At 39.9% G+C, this 16,599-nt stretch overlaps 1 protein-coding gene across 1 annotated transcript in view; it reads left to right on the top strand.

Moving 5' to 3' along the window:
* The first annotated feature begins 1,669 nt into the window (after positions 1–1,669).
* The window catches only part of SLC16A7 (solute carrier family 16 member 7), a 78,146-nt gene continuing 63,216 nt past the window's right edge, over positions 1,670–16,599 (top strand). Inside the window, exon 1 of the mRNA XM_030959726.1 lies at positions 1,670–1,950. The gene's annotated coding sequence lies outside the window, so the exon portion shown is untranslated. The remainder of the gene's footprint in view (positions 1,951–16,599) is intronic.

The following is a 16,599-nucleotide window of genomic DNA, read 5'->3' as shown; positions in this document are numbered from 1 at the left end:
AACTGTGACTTCCACTTGCTGCCCTGGCAGTCACCATGTTAGCTCCTAAAAATGCCCCTGGGCTCAGATACATAAATCAAGTACTACTTAGCTTATGCAATGTCACAAATTGACTCCATGCTGCTCAGTTTGTGTCAGGAAGAACAGCGTTTGCCCTCTCTACCAGTGAACTACTTACTGTTCCTTATGAGTACAGTGCCAGAATCTGCCCAGAGACTGTAGAGAGCTGGCTGCTTTACAGACATGTGACAAAGTATTCCCTCCTGAATCTGAAAAACTTGGCCTGGAAATGGACGATACATAAATAATAACAATAACATCCTAAAGAATGAAGGAATGCTTAAATGTTACATTACTTATATTTCCAGGTCTGTGTCTTCTGATTTAATGGTTACAGTTTAAAACATAGAAAAGTTCCTAACACTTCTCACATAAAAGCAAATCAATTATTAAGAAAAGGAGACAAAGAAACCTGATTTTTATTAATTTGTGCTTCAGACGGAAGTTGTCTGTGGATGGATTCTTTCATGTAATTGCCATTCATGATGCTGGTTTTTTGAAGGGTGATATGCTCCTTTCCAGATTATTTTTCAAAACTTTTTGTTAATTGTGGCTAATTCTAGCTAAGAGATTCAAATGTTATTAATGGAAAATAAACAGACAAAAATAAACTGCACAAGTTCAAGTCTTTCTTTCCTTTACTAACAGCTCAGGAAACTACATTACTCCTAACTACAGCCCAAGTTCTCCTCCTGTCCATGCACAGGCAGTGTCAGTTCCTAACATGCTTGAAATCAAGCACTTTGTTAGAGCTTTGGTGGTTTTTTTTTGTTTGTTTGTTTTTTTAATATGATATTAGCATTTTTTTTTGCACGTTTCATAAAACAACGTCAACAACTATAATAAATGTCAACAACAAATAAACTCTAGTCTCCTCACACTACTTAAGTACTGCACTTAATGTGCAACCTTTAGATGAGAATAGGCATTGTGGTAAAGGTTTTAATTATGCAATTATGTGATTATGTTTGTCTATTTCCTGACAGGATTTTAGCCTTAAGGACAGGATTTCTGGATAATTTAGCGGTCACTTTCATAAATATGCTTATCATACGTACAAAACACTTCTCATAACTTTTTTTTTTCTTAAGGAGACAAAAAGACGGGAAATGCTGAGGTGTTCAAGATTTTCATCAGCAACTCGATGCTGACGAGCCAAATTTCAGTTCCCGTTTCAGAAGGCGAAGGTCCTGCGTTGAGTACAAAACGAATTCGGTTAATTTACTTTTTATTTTTCCCCTAACACGAGGAAACTGATACAGAGTGTTTTAGACTTTCGGTGGACCAGAGAGCGCAAACTGCCTTTAATGTGAAATACTTGGCACCCTCAGTGCTGAAGAGGAGGAGATCGGGGTGGGACGGGGGGGATGGACACGTTTCTCGCTGCCAGAAGCGAGGTGCCCTCCCGTCCCCCGGCCGCGGCTCCGCGCGAGGGGGCTCCGGGTGCGGCGGGGCGGGCAGGAGGGCGGGGAGCGCTCACGGCTGCCCCAGGGACTCGGAGCCCGGCGCTGCCCGCCCGCGCCAGCCCAGTACATCCCGTCCTGTCCCACCTCCCGCGCTGGCGCTGGCTCCATCCCCTTCTCCCCGGGCCGGGCGCCGCGCCCTCTCCAGCCCCGCGGAGCCGGGTTGGGCAGCCCGGGAGGCGTCTCCTCCGCAGCCCCCGCCCCCCCGCGCCGGTGCTGAACGCCTCGGCCGCTCCCCGGCAGCACCCCCGGGACAGCAGCACCCGGGCCTCCCTCCCTGCCGCCCGGCCCGGGCTCTCCCGCCGCTACGCCGCTGCAGAGGACACCTCATGGAAAATAAATAAATTAATTCCCCCACTCACCCCCGCGGCCGGGAGACGAGCCGGCGGCGGCCGCGGGATTAGATCCAGTCCGAGCTAGAGACCAGGTAACGTAACTTACCCGCCAGGAGGGAGGAGGAGGAGGACGAGCAGCGAGGCCGCTGAGGTTGTCCCCACCGGGGAGGGCTCCGGGGGACGGAGAAGCGGCTGCCGCAGCCGGGGCGCGCCGGCGTGGCCCCGTGTGAGCGGCTGCCCCCGCGCTGTGCGCGCCTCACTGTCAGTCACACACACACACGAGCCGCCGCCCACTCAGGGATGGATGGATGGATGGATGGATGGATGGATGGATGGATGGATGGATGGATGGATGGACGGACGGAAGGACACTGCGTGGGACGCAGCTGTACCCCCAGTACCAAAGCAGGCACCGCAGGGAGACGCCGCACGCCCCGCCGTGCCCCGCTGCCACGCGGGCGGGCGGCTCTGACAGCGGGGCAGGGAGGGAGGCGGGCGGCGGGGCCGGGCTGAGGCCGCAGCTCTGGGGGGAGCGAGGCGCGATCCCGCCCCCGCGCCGCTGCGCGCATCCCCGCGGGCCGGCGAGCCTGCCAGCGCGCCCACCCGAGCGGAGCCGCCGTCCGCGGCCCCCGCCCCGGCCAGCTCCGCCGGGAAATGTGGGCGGAGAGCGGCGGAGCACAGACCGTGCCGCCGCGCTCGCCGTCATCAGACACGGGCCTGCGAGGAGCTCAGAGCGAGGTGACCTTGGAGAAGGTGGATCTGGATGGAGCCACTATTGCTCCGTGCCAGCTGCTGTTCTGTGCTCTGGGCTGCTCTGAGTTCCGTGACTCTTGCGTTATTATCTCGAAACGCTGTTGGCTTTAGTTAATGGTTGTGTACAGAGGTCCTGGTATAAGTAGCACCAGGGCCACGAAAATATATTCTCCATAATTCTCTTTACTTGACCTCTGCTAGCACACAGTCCTTGAAGGGAGTGGTCTGAAGAGTCTCCCTGGCAGGGGGCAATCGTTCAGCGTTCATCGTTGTTGAAGTGGCCCCTAAAAGGCAGTAAGTCTTAGAAGCGTCGGAGAAGTTGCCCTGTTCACGTGTCACAGACCAGTGTCCCCTTCTACTTCTGGGAAAGCACGTTACCTTTCAGTCCTGCGGGGTCACAGAACTGACACAAATTCTCCGCTGCTTTTCCAGTGAGATTGATAGGAAAACAAAACAAAGCAGAAAAACGTTTACAATACCTGGATTTTCCAGTGCCAGTCTGAGCTTTCAGTAAAGGGGTCTTACAGAAATTGCTGTTGAAAGGTGTTTTGGTAAAAAGAGAGAAGCTAAAGAAAGGTGGTACCTCATGAAAATGTCCATTCTGGTTTTGTTGGTCTCCATAATAATTGCTCATGTTTCCATAGTGGTTCCCATCTGTGGTTCTGAAGTTACTGATCAAATAGTAATGAAAAGGTGTTTGTGGCTTCCAGTGCAGGAATGGGGCCATAAACTTCATCACACACCAACTGAGCCAACAACTCGAGAGCTTTAGCTCTGTCTAGATGGATCATGACAGAAAAGTTAGTCATTGAGACAGAGAGATGTACACTTATATTATAAAGAAGGAGGAAACTGACAAATAATTCAATAAAAGTGAGATATACTTATGTACAAGTAGTAAATATGGGAATAATGCATTTGTGATTCCCTTTTTATTTTTAAATCAGCTCTCTCCTCTCTCCTTGTGTTATTGTCTACTAACTTTGAATAGTGTACTTGAGCCTGAGTGCTGAACTCCTTCTACATGATGGAATCCATTCAGAGAAGAGATTATACTTGAGATGTTTGTTATTATTTGTGCAATTCATTACAGAACTGTAACTCCATGTGTCTGCAAGGTCCCAGCTAGCTTAGTTTGCAGAATAGTGGTTACAATGTAAGTGGCTTCAAAGCAAAACATCTGATCATTTTGAATAGGCAGAGGGGTGGCTGGATGTTATGGTTTTTATTTTATTGTGGCTTTTAATAATTTTGATAGTGAAGAAAACCTGATTTATTTATATTATGGAGATGTAGAATGGCCTAAATATGAACTGTGGTCTTTATGGAACATCTTTATGCATGGTGGAAAACCAAATTCACATGTTTTATAGATAGGAAAACTCTTTGGATTGTGTTGTGATACACTGATCTGAACAGGTATTTTACGTGTAAAGGGGGGGACTTTGAAATATTACAAAAGGAAATATCAAAAAGAAACCAGAGTGTAGTTAAATATTGTGACTGTGCAGCTGCAGTAAGGAGTGAAGGAATTCTTTTTCAGCAATTTTCATTGTAAATAAATGCATTGTTATAGTATATTTAAAAAGCTTTCTTCCAACTCTTTAACCTAATTTCATCTGTCATTTCTCTGTAGTGTATATTGTATTTAAACTCACTCAGCTCTTGCTATGGCAGAATTATTATTCTAGAATCCAAGTTTTATCAGGGCAGGAGATCTTTGGGCAGCCTAAATTTATGGACAGGCAAGTTAAGGGAGAGAAAAGAAACATTTCTTGAATCATGAGCTATTGTTTTTTAAAAATGTTTTTCTTTCACTACTCTTCTTTCTTGGATGTGCTTTGCTACATCATACTTCTATTTCTTGATTTTTTTTCCCCTGGCACTTAGTGCTTTTCTTTTTTTTTAATTTAAAAAAGAAGTCCTCTCTTGTATCCTTTGTTTCTTAAGTAAATTATCTTGTCCTCTTTTTGCAATGAGGAGGTGGCTTTATTTCCAGTAAATGTGGTTATTATTGGACCCATTTTATTTCAAGAAAAGAAGCTATGACTTACCTGATTTTATTTCCCACTGCAGAATCACATGATGCTTTTGAAGAGTTGCATTTTTCTTGAGGACAAGTTTGCTTTAGCAAGGATAGTGCCTGAATATAATTCTCAATTAAATTGTATCCCTTAACACCATTTGCCAGAAGTTAAGCTGTCAATTTTCTTGCGTGAGAATCAAGAAGAAGGTTCTTGGGCCATGTTAATAATCTGTGTTGTTAAATGAATTTTATGTTTCAAGGTCGGTATAATTGCAAAAAATGTAATTATCTTTTGAGTTTTATTAACATTTTTAGGTCATAGCTATAAATCATTGATAAGAAGGTTACCAGTTTCTGTGTCTGTTTGTGTAATATATATGTAGCATAATGTTTGCACAGCACCAAGGAGGAGGTTAGATAGGAAAATATGATGTCATTGACCAACTGTTTTATGTGTCAAAGGAACACGAGGAACTGGCAGAGTCCCACATACGCATCTCAGTCCAGACCTGCATTCCTTGACTTGCATGTATTTGTGATCTGTTGGGCCAACTTCTCTAATTTTATTGTGCATCTTGGAACATTTGGAAAAAAGTTTGCAGTATTCAAACAAAAGGAATTTGTCTACAGGAGTAAGAGGATAATATTCCATGGCTTAAAGAGTAGATGATGTTGGAGAAACTGACTGTGCAGCTCTATTTGGCTTTACAGTCTATCCAATATCTTTTTATTCTTCTTGGTCTTATGATCAAGCAATCAAAATCCTGTTAAACTCTTATTGAAGAGCAAAGGGTTATCTAACTAGGTTACAGTGGCTGATGAACTAGAAAGAGTCACAGTCTTTATAGTTTGATTTTTATCTTTGCAATCTTAAGATTTTTAATTCACAGTATTTTTTGGGGGTTGGGGGGTGGTGATGGTGAGGAGGCAGATTCATCATCATTAGCTCCTTTTGTAGATCTTAGTTTTGGTTTATGTGTTGTCTTCAAGTAGTTCCTTTATTTGTACATTTTCAAGGTCAAGCTTCCAGTTCCATGATAATAGTTTTTATTTTTGGGACACAGTGCTCTTCTGTCTATATGAAGAACTTGATATAAATGAAGAGGTTTCCATGAAGAGCTGATAAAAATGAATTAGCATTTCCAAAAGTATATGAACATGACTAGGCCACTTTAGAAGGTTTCCAAAAGTGAAGGAAGAAATTAATGGAAAAGAATTGAACCTTATCACAATATACTCTTTTCCTTTGTAGTTGTAAGACTTAAGATCTTAAGAAATGGAATTAATTTTAATTCATAAAGGCAGGGAGCACTAGAGAACAAACTTAAGCCAGGTTTTTGGTTTTGGTTTGGTTTTTTTTTTTTAATTAGTGCTTATGCATTTTCTTTCAACTTGGTGTCATGATTACTGAATGTTAGCTATTGAATGTATTTCAGTTCCACCCAACAAAAAAGCAGTGCTTTGAATAATAGTGTAAATCATATAAAATTTGCCATGAATTTTATACTGTAGGAAACTTGTACTTTTTAAGTCACCTGTCAACAAACTACAGGGGTGGTCCAAATATTGTAGAAGTTGGAATATTTGAGAATATGTGGATTTGACATTATTTTCATATGGTTACTATGAAAAATAAAGACAGTATCAAACTCTGCAAAAAACAGTCAAAGCATAAAGCTGTGCAGACTGGAGTTGCCCAAACATACAAGATTGTTTAAAAAGTGTTCCTTTTCTTTCAGCATGAATTTTTGTATCCCCCAAAAAACACTTTCCAGCTGTTTTGACCACAAGCTTGGTAGTTATTTCACTTTTATCTTTCTTTAGGGTTTTCCAGTGGAAGACTCATGTAGGTGATAATCAAGGTTCAGAAAGCATGTTGCACAGAAGACGACTCAGAATGACTGTATTTCATAGCTTTTTTTATTTATATATTTTTAAAGTCCTGGTCCTTCAGAGTAGCTCATCTTCCCATAGCTGCAAGCAGACTCCTGCTGCAGCTTCAGGCGTGACCATTGTGTAGTGTCCTTCCATCATGTGGCCTCAGGATTAGCAAACCATTGGCAACATTCCCAAGTTTGGCACCCAGGGATAGCACATACCACAAAAGGTTGTAATGATGTTCAGGATGTGCTTGGCATCGAAGAACTTCAGCATTTCTGTCACTGCAGTGGTGGTAATGACAGTGCAATGGGGTACATTTACTTCTTCTATATGGTCTACAGTTTTAATCAAAATTAGTAAAATTAGTCACAAAACACCAGTACATCATCCCAAAAGATAGAAATTTTTTTTCCCCATAGAAATAGGTTAATTTAGGTTTTAACATTCATGCTTGCCATTCAGCACTTCAACACTCTTGGAGTCTATGGTACAAGCAAAAAAGAGACAAAAAAAGATGAAATCTCAATTTATCCATGTGTGAGTTTAAACTTCATAGTATCACCTGTGGAGCTTTACTTCTCAGTTTGTGTGTTCTGAAATCAAGAAATACAGAGAACAAGTATTTCTTTTAAAGTACTAAAAACATGTGAAGAAAGAAACCAAAATGAAATCCCCATTTTTTGTGCTGACAAAATGGCGAAAGTATATATCTAAAATGCATATTTGATTTTTTTTTAACATATCTAGTTCCTACTGCAACGTATTTGATTAGTATTTCAGACAGAGAAATGAGCATATGCTTACTTCCAGCATATGCTTTTGTAATTAATTGTATTAAAGTGGTTTTTTAAACATTAGAAATTAGGTTGTATGTGGTATTCTTTTCAAATCTCTGGAATAACAATATAAATACTTGGTGGTGAAGATGAAAAGTTTTGAAGTGATACAAGACTGTATTCAAACTACCAGCTTTAACAATCTGGCCTCTGAGAGACATAGCGGATTTTCTTTGCTGATCTTATTGAGAGATAGAAATTGGATAAAAATATGGGACATTTCAACAGTTACCTGTGCTATTGAATTAAAATGCCATAGGAGTTGTCATTACTAGATTGAGCTCCTATGGTTTGCATTTTTGATATGGCCCTCAGGGCAAGTTCGCAAAGGAAGCCAAGAAAAGAACAACTTAATGATGCAAATCAACTCCCCTTGGTAATGTAAGTGTCTGATTTCTTAACAATTGGAATTTTATGTGCTAAATTCCTTGATAATTCAGCCTTTGCTGAGTATACTTTCCACTGAACAGATCTTTTCTAGAATTTAATTGCTTTTGCATGCTCTGCTGGGGATGGCTTTGGGTCTGAATCTGGGTTGTGGACCCTGCGTTCCCAGCAGTTCCTCCTGCTGATGGTAGAAATGAAAGTTTTTGAGATATATACTGCAAAATAGAACTGAAGACTGGTTTCAAAGACAGAAGAAAGTGTGCCTAGGACAAAGATTCAAGGAGGCTAAGCACGGGGTTGCATCTGAGAGCAGGTGGAGAGAGCTGAATAGACTATGTAAGGAAATTGCTGCTGGAAGCCGAAGGCAGCAATGGGCCTATCTTCTCATTACCAGCCCCTTTTTAGAATGTACATCTTTAAAATAATTTGTACATAGTACTAAATTAAAGGATTCCTTTCTCCCCTGAGGAATTTGTAAGAGTTCTACTCACACAGGGATCCTAACTCCTTATCTTCCATTAGGCAGCCTCTTTCCCTTCTTCTCACCAGCACTTCAAAAGTTGAATCAGGGGACTCAATAACACATGATTAGAAACCACAACAACATATTTTAGCAAGGAATGAAAAAAGCTTTTGTATTTTTTGACCTCTAGGTTGTAAATATAAAGAATATACGTAGAAAAGAATATGCCATAATAGCCTGTATTTACAGAGCATGAAGTATGCTTTATATTTGTGAAGAATAGGAAAAAAGGGAACCTGTTTTCTTTTTCTTGTGCAGATACAATTATGTTGGCTAGAGGCATAAGGTAGGGGTTTTTTCTCATGTTTTTCTCATGTAGTTATTCAAAAAGAGATGTTTTATTGTAGTTATGCTGGAAATAGGGGTGCATTATTTCAATTTAGTTCATTTCCTCATTCATACAAAATAACACTAGAACATTATGAGTGCCTTGCATGGCCTGTGATGTGTTTCAGTTTTAGCTTCATGAAAATAATGAAAGTGATTTTTAAGCTAATGAATATAAAGGCCAAGATGAGGCAGAGATATCCAGGAAGGGCATTTTAAAGTGACACCTAAAAGCACCATGGTGATTGCTCTCAATCAATTAATATGTCAGTGTTGCTTGATTGATATTTCCTCTTTTTCTGTGACTCCAGGTCCTTGCTTGAGCTCCCTTCCTGTGGTGTACTTCTACTGGGTTATAAGGAATTACTCATGGTTTACGCCCTGTAATGGCCGAAGAGACTCTTTGACTGCTTCTAAAGACTCCATTATGTACTGTTTTTGATTGCTTGCTTTGACTTGCCTGATTAGGTTAAATGGAAATTATTTCTCATAACGATTACCAAAATGATGTCTCTATTTCCAAATAAGTTCTTTAATGTGTCCATCTTCTCTACCATTCCCGTTTTGAATTTGGTCAGAACTTTGTCCTTCTCCCCATTTATTAGAATGAAAACCAAGATACAGTAGCAAGTGAGTGTTCTACTCTTTTCATCCTACTGGGTTTTCCACACTAAAACTGCCAGCGGCAGTTGTCACTTGCAGGACACCTTTCATAGGATACAGATGATGCTCCTCCATAGTTACCAGTACTGATGTTTTACCATGCTATTTTTATATGTAGAGTTACATATGTTTGCATTCTTTATCCTTATGGCTTTTAATTTTGCCTTTCCAGTAACACTATTAGGGTACAGAAAAAATGTAGCCTTAGAAGAATGATACATTACAAGGTGAAAACAGAGTAGATGGGAGAACACGTTAACCTGAGGAAATAGTGTTTTGAGGAGTTTCACAGAGGCAGATATCTTCAACCTAGCAGAAGTGGAATGACATGTCATGTTTTCAGTCAGAGCAGGTTTTAGTTGTATTCTGATTTTTTTTTTTTGAGAAAAGAATAGAGAGTATATTAACCTTTGCTTTTATGATTTCTTTATGCTAATTGTAGGCCATAGGAAGGTTTTTGTTGTGGATGAATAGTATAATAATAGGATACAGAAGCCTGTCCTTTCCACAGTTAAAATAGATTCTTCTTTTGAGTGTAAGAGCATAGACAGGTGTTAATGAAATGTTGTTGCTTAATTGGGTAATGAGCATGCAGTTCTGGATACACTTCAGCATTGGAGAAATATTGTATACGTAAAATGGTGACTTAAATTGTATTGTTCTCAATGAAAATGTATTTTAGCTATGAGGCCATGATTTTTTTCTTGTATGCATTTCCTAAAAAATTAGCAAAGCTATAGTAGTTGTCATATCCAAGCTTACTTTGCAATTATTATACTTAAATTTATAGTTTAATTGCACTGAATTATATGTTTTATTAAGTACCCAGGATATGTTTTTAACTTTAATAAGGTAGTTGCAAATTTCTTCCTTATTTTTTTTTTCTTGTCCCCCATTTACCAGTTTTTCCCAGATGTCTAAATACAACAATTTTTTAATGCAGGACTATACTCTTGTGATACCTAAATTAGCCACCTAAATTAGGCTCTCTAATTTTTGTGTTAGTGGATCCTGGGTAAGTAGGTTGTTATCTCTTAATAACTGAAGCTTAAATCCTACTTTTAAATCAATTCCCTGTACTAATGAACTTGTACTGGATGAAAACAGAAGTTATAACTGTATGTTGAACACCCTGTCCTATAAGTACTTTGAACAGCAGTTATAGCTGTTTTATATGCAGAGAATCATGCATTCTGGTGTAGTCTGAAGGAAGCATTTACTTCTCAATATGGCAGCTGAATATACATGAGTGAGCAGATAGTTTTCCAATAGTAAAAATTATACATACATATACAAATACACAAGGTGATGTGAAAACAGGAAGAACTATGCAACATGTTGCACACTAGGAGGTGAAGTGGGGAAATGAAGAAAGCCCTGGAAGGCTGCAATTATATTGCTTTGATGTTTTGGGAAGTCTTAGTGTTTCAGTATGGTATTTACAGCCTGTAGTAAGCAGCTATAAACACCATATATACATGTGTATGTATTTTCCACATGATGCTTTTGACCCGTTTGGAACCTCTGTGAGCAGGTGCATAGAAGGAGCAGTGGGTACTATGGATGATGTTGGCAGTACAGGAGTGTGAGGAGATGCAGAATTTGGACCAGCTACGAAAACAGCAGAATCAAGTGCCTGGAGGAGACATTTCAGTGCCAATACTTTGACTTGGCATGTGAACTGTCAGACCTGAATGGATGAATCTTTAGTCAGCTTTGAATAGTAAATTTAGCTCCTCATTTTAGAATAGAGGACTTCTGTAATCAAGGAATTTTTTAGTCATCCAACCAAAGCAGAGCATGTTCTGTTTTCCTGTGCCAAGAGGCTAAGGCTGCTTGCTTCTTAGCTGTTTGCACTGTTCCAAAGGGGAGTTTGAACTGTTTGGTCAATCCCTGCTGCGTTCATTAACTTGGTGTGTTTGTTTCTGTTACCCCATTGAGAAGGGAATGGTTTGTGTTTGCGTTCCTAAAGTTTGGACCTGATTTATTTAACCAAGCCCCACTGAGCACAGAACCTTTTATATTTGGTTGAACTCATGCTCCCAGGCACATTTTATTCTGCTTCTGTGATTTTGACAGAGGGAATCCCTCTTTGTTTCTTCATTTGGTAGAGCTGCTTATCTGGGCCCTGCTGAGGATAAAAATGGGCTGTCTACTTTCTGCTGCAAACGTGAACCAAGAGAGACTCTTGTCCTAAAGAGAGAAAAGCATATTCAAGATGGTTTCTAATTAATTTTTTTATCTGTCAGAGAGCTGATAATATCCAGAGGGTGTTGCAGTGATTCCTTAAGCAGGAGTAGGAAAGCTTTTCACAGCAGGGAAAAGACACAAGGTCTTGAAGGTAGAGGAAGAAGGAGGGAATGATATAAACTATCAGGTTACTGGGCTTTAATTCTCGGGCAGTCCAGCAATGCAATATTCTGCTTTTGAGGAAAGCCATGACAGCATGAGCTACCTAAAATGCAGACTGTGCCTCAGAGTAGAGGCTGACAAAGCACTGCCTTTAATTTGAATCCTAAAATGCTGCAGCATAAGTAGAATAGATGGAGCTGTGGACACTGGGCTGGCCTTTGGGAGGTGGTTTGTGTTACTGCTAAGGTTACCAGGACACCATCTCTAAAATAACCTGTTGTTATAGAGCTACAGTGAAACTGTACAATCATCTGCACTTTTCGCCTGTGGCAGTTAAGAATGTTGTATTTATCTCAAATAGACTTACTTGGGGTGGTTTGGAAGATACTGGTTAGTCCAGAGCGCAAAAAAGAAAAGCGAACTGTAAGGGAAAGGTGCTCTTGTTGCAGTGTTCAGGCTTGCTGGGAGTTGCATAAAATGTTTCTGTCTTCTGAGTACCCTCAGTTGTCAGGATTTATGTGGATTTTTACCTATTAAAAAAACCTGTTTTAGCTTTGTAGATGCTAAAGTCAAGAGCTGATCCTGCAGAAGTGAAAACTTCTGCCAGCATAGCTGCCCTTTAAGGCAAAGTAGAAATACATTATATTGCACCCTTTAATCAGTTTGAGTTGTATCTCACTCTTATCTATAAGCAAAACTACTTTTTCAATTGCTGAATATTTTTATTTCCATGCTTGTCTGTTTTAGTTCATACCTAAGTACAACTGTAATTTTCCCACTATAGCATATACCTACACTTACTGCTTACTTGTTCTAAATGCCTGTCTTAATCAGGGTCCAAATCCAGATGAAAATCTGAGTGAACCTCCAACAAATACAGTACATATTTAGCAACTTATATATCTGTACATAAATCATAAACTTTCAAGCTGGAGAACATCTTGCATTTTCTTACAGGTGAGAAACAAGTATTTTTTGCTTAACATTATAATTGTGCAATGACAAAGATTGCTAAGTTAAAAGTAAGAGGTACCGGCTTTCAAAAGATGCATACCATTAAAAATTACGATGCTAGTAAAGGCAATAGTACTATTGCATTCAAGCTCATTATTCTTTTCACTTTTATTTTGCAATGTTCTCACAGCATCTCTCCCCTCTAAAAACCCTTTAGTTTCTAATACTCAGTCTCATGTACACACTCAGTTCCGCTGAATTAGGCTCACATACATTATCTGATCTGAATAGAAAAAAGATTTTGTACTCTAAAAAGTACACTCTCCCACAAATAATTTGTAAAAGACAAAGAAATGGAATTCCTAGAAGCATCTAAAGTGATCTGATCAAAAGAGGAAAATTACCATCATATATTAATGAGTTGAACATATTTGGTCTTCATGAGCTACTGCAGCATTTAAAAAAAGTAAGACTGTTAGTGGCTAAGTTTATACCTCTTTATTTAAGGCAGAAAGTGATATTCAAATAATCACACCAAACCTTGGCCCTGACAGAGTAGCATTAGAAGTTACTTCTAAGGTATTGCATTCTCTTATTTTGTGTATGATTATCTGTGCATTCATACAGATGCATTTAAATGCAAGATAGTGAGGACAAGTGAAGGAAAATCAAGGAACCAGGGGAAACTTAAAGTACCAGTTTTGTGATGAAGAAGCTGTAAGCCATTTGTGGAGTAGTTTTTCCTTACCTTGGACTTTGTATGCTGGCATGTTTTTGAGCTACTAGAGCTGTTAGAGCAAGGAGGGGTGAGACAGCTGGGTGAAGCTGGGGGATTAGGGAGGAAGAGTGGAGGGAGGGCAGTGGGCAATCTGTGGAGCAGTCTGAAGCAGTGTCTGTGGGTGGAGAGGGCTGGCAGGCTGGACAGGGCTTGCAGGTTAAGGGGCTGGTGGGGGAGTGTGTTTTCATTGCAGTGCCATTGCAGTGAGCATTAATGTACTGGTGGGTGAGAAGGAAACCACTGATATTTCTCTTTAACCTCTGTGTTTGTGACTTGTGCACAGGTGGTTTTTAACCCATCAGTCTGACTCATTTGAAAGGGTGCTGTGAAGCAACCAAAAAGCTGGGATATTGGGCAATATGATGTGCAACATACCTTTCAGATTTGTATTTCCTTCATACCTAACACACTCAAACTTGTGTACTGGCACACCCTATGGCATGTCTAATTACTCAAGATCTTGTTAATCTGCAGTTATCTAAGCCAACAAAAATTCAGGCTGCATTATAATGTTTTCCAAATAATTCACAGAGAGTACTCTTTTTTTTTTTTTCTGCAAAGGGGTATTTTATGGAATTCTTGGACTTATTCAAAAAGATTTGGTAGTCAAACAGTTAGTTTTTTTTTGTTAACTTTTGAGCGGTCCCTGATGCATATTTGATATCTACATCATCAGAGACAGCCTGTTTTGTTGCCTCAAAGTTTGTGAATCAAATCTATTCTGCTGCCTCTATTTCATATTTGGAAGAAATTGTATTTAATACTAGGTACTTTTATAGAACTGTAGAATGCCACATATTCAGATATTATGAAATACAATCTAACAAAATGTCACAAAAATATGAGACAAAATGTGTTTGCATTATAAAAATTGATGTCTTGTTAGCAATTTAATCCCTGCAGTCACAAATTGGCTCTAAAAATGATCCCTCTAATTCTGTGGATCTGGGCAAGTGTCCAGCCTTTACATGAGGTAAGCTGTCCTCTGTGTTGTTCTGTAAAGCGTTGAACACTCTTTCAAGTTTTAATTTCGTGTTTTATCCAGTGACTTAATCGAGTAAATTGTCATTTAAAACTGCACATATGAAATTTGTCATTATGTTGCTTAATATGGCAGTGATTTTCTTTCTTATGCTTTTTTGCATAAGACTTGACTTGAAGATTTACTTTCAAAAAGATAGTTGTCTGTGGTATGCAAAGCACAAGATAGTTTGTCTGCACCTTCCATAAATTGTCTTCTATGAAGCCATGACAACCACAAAAATATTTGTGATCCAACAGTCCTGAGTTGCACATTTTACAAACACAGAGACAAAATTTGTGTCTTGCAGCACATGCTTTTCAGAGTTGCAATACTCAGCTAAACTGGACATATTTTTCTCAACAGTACAGAAAAGATTGCAGAATTTCAGATTTCAACATCATGCTATTAAGCTGTGGATCAGTTTCAAAGAAGATGGAAAGAACATTTTTAGAATCTAGAGCAAACATTTTTCGCTTTCTTATTTTGTAAGAGCTAAATAAACAAACAGGATAACCCTTATCCTACCTCCCCCAACATACTTATGATTTAGAAATACTGGAATGGAAGAGGGGACAGGGTAATTTTTTTTCAGTCCACTGCAATTAAAAAAAATAATATTACAACTTTATATATAGGGCTGGATTCATCCAAGCACAGACTTCAGTAGGATATGCATCTATAATTGAACACTTTTCCAGATGTACTTTAAATAATAGAGAGATATAGGCACTTGTAGGCCACATTTTGTTTTGTTATAGCTTACATGTCTAAACAGGTCAGGGAGAGATATCCCAGAACTTTGTTTCTGCCGACTGATTTTAAGTGAAACCTACATATCCAGATCACATGCAGATGTCAGCACTCTTAATGTCAAAATATTGTTGCGATGGATTGCTCCCTTAAATGAGAAAACATCAAATTATGTGTAAGTCAAAAAATACGTTGCAGATCTGTATCACAAGCTTAAATCTTCTCTAAAATGTGTAAATCTTGAGTATGTACTAGTAGGAGAAAAGAAGATTATCACCCAGTACTTTAGGTTTTGCAGGGAGTTATAAAAAAAAAAAAGTAAAAATTCACACCAAAAGAAAACAATTTGTGACCAGACATCCATTATTAGAACAAGCTGCTTTATAGCTTTAGGCTTTACTGCCCCTGGTAATTTAGGGCATTCTTTCAAGAAGGCTTGGATTGGGACAGAAGGAAAAATTGTGCTGCAGTATGAATGGTAGCACTCAACCATATGCAGCAAGGATTATTTCTTTTCATGTGTCTGTTACTAAAAAGAAGTAGTAAAGCAGATGTTAGTGTGTAGAATAACTGAGCTGAGGTTCACATCAGCAGCCAGACTAAATGGTTATGATGAGTTTACTTCAATTTTAACAGTTTAATCTGAACATCCCAAAAGAAATTCTCCTTTTTGTGTCTGGCTCTCTTCCAGGGAGGAATAGTTACATTTAATATGTGCCTATGAGTGCAAAAACTGAACCAGCTCTAGGCACCCTTCTCAGAGGAGCTCTCGAGTAGATGGATTTGTATTAGATGTAAAATTCCACTGGCATTATTCTTCACAAAATACGCTGCTGGATACAGTCTCATATGAGAGTTGAGTAATAGCCCTCTTGATATTGATATGTTTTTATACAGACAATGGTCCAAGACTGTATTAACTTTTGTTTTTGTCAAGTTCAAGCTGACAGTGGACTGCAGGTCAGCTGTCTGCCACTGGCATGCCCATGCCAATTAGCTCTGTCACTTAGAAGTACACTTTAGTTATAGTTCTCACCATCTACCTCATGCTCAGTTCCCTGAATTTAAAAAGCTCAACCGCAGGATTGGCACAGATTTCAGTCCTTATTGCTGTCTGAAGTCAATGGACAAAAAGCAGCTGTGGTCCCCCAGCGTGATGCCAAGTTGGTGCTGTGCTGTGCTTGCTCGTGTGGCCTTTGTGGCCAGCATCCCTGGAGACATTGCAGTGGTGCCTGCTGTTAATCCATCCTTCTGTGGCTGGTTCTCATGGGTGCAGAAATCTTGGGGCCAGCGGTGATTTTCTCTTCCCCTGCCTGGGGAGGGATGAGGATCCTGTGGAAGGAAGGGCCTGTGGGCACAGTGGGGGAGAGCAGCTTTGCTGACACAAGTGAGAAGCTGTACCCGGGACTAAACACAAGCTGTCAAAATGTAACAGAAGGTGTCCAGCAGTAACAATGCCTCCCTTCCTACTTCACTACAATTATAGG

Source organism: Camarhynchus parvulus, chromosome 1A, assembly GCF_901933205.1.
Source record: "Camarhynchus parvulus chromosome 1A, STF_HiC, whole genome shotgun sequence".
Taxonomy (NCBI): Eukaryota; Metazoa; Chordata; class Aves; order Passeriformes; family Thraupidae; genus Camarhynchus; species Camarhynchus parvulus.
Note: the sequence above shows the minus strand (reverse complement) of the source record. Positions and strands in the feature narration are given on the sequence as shown.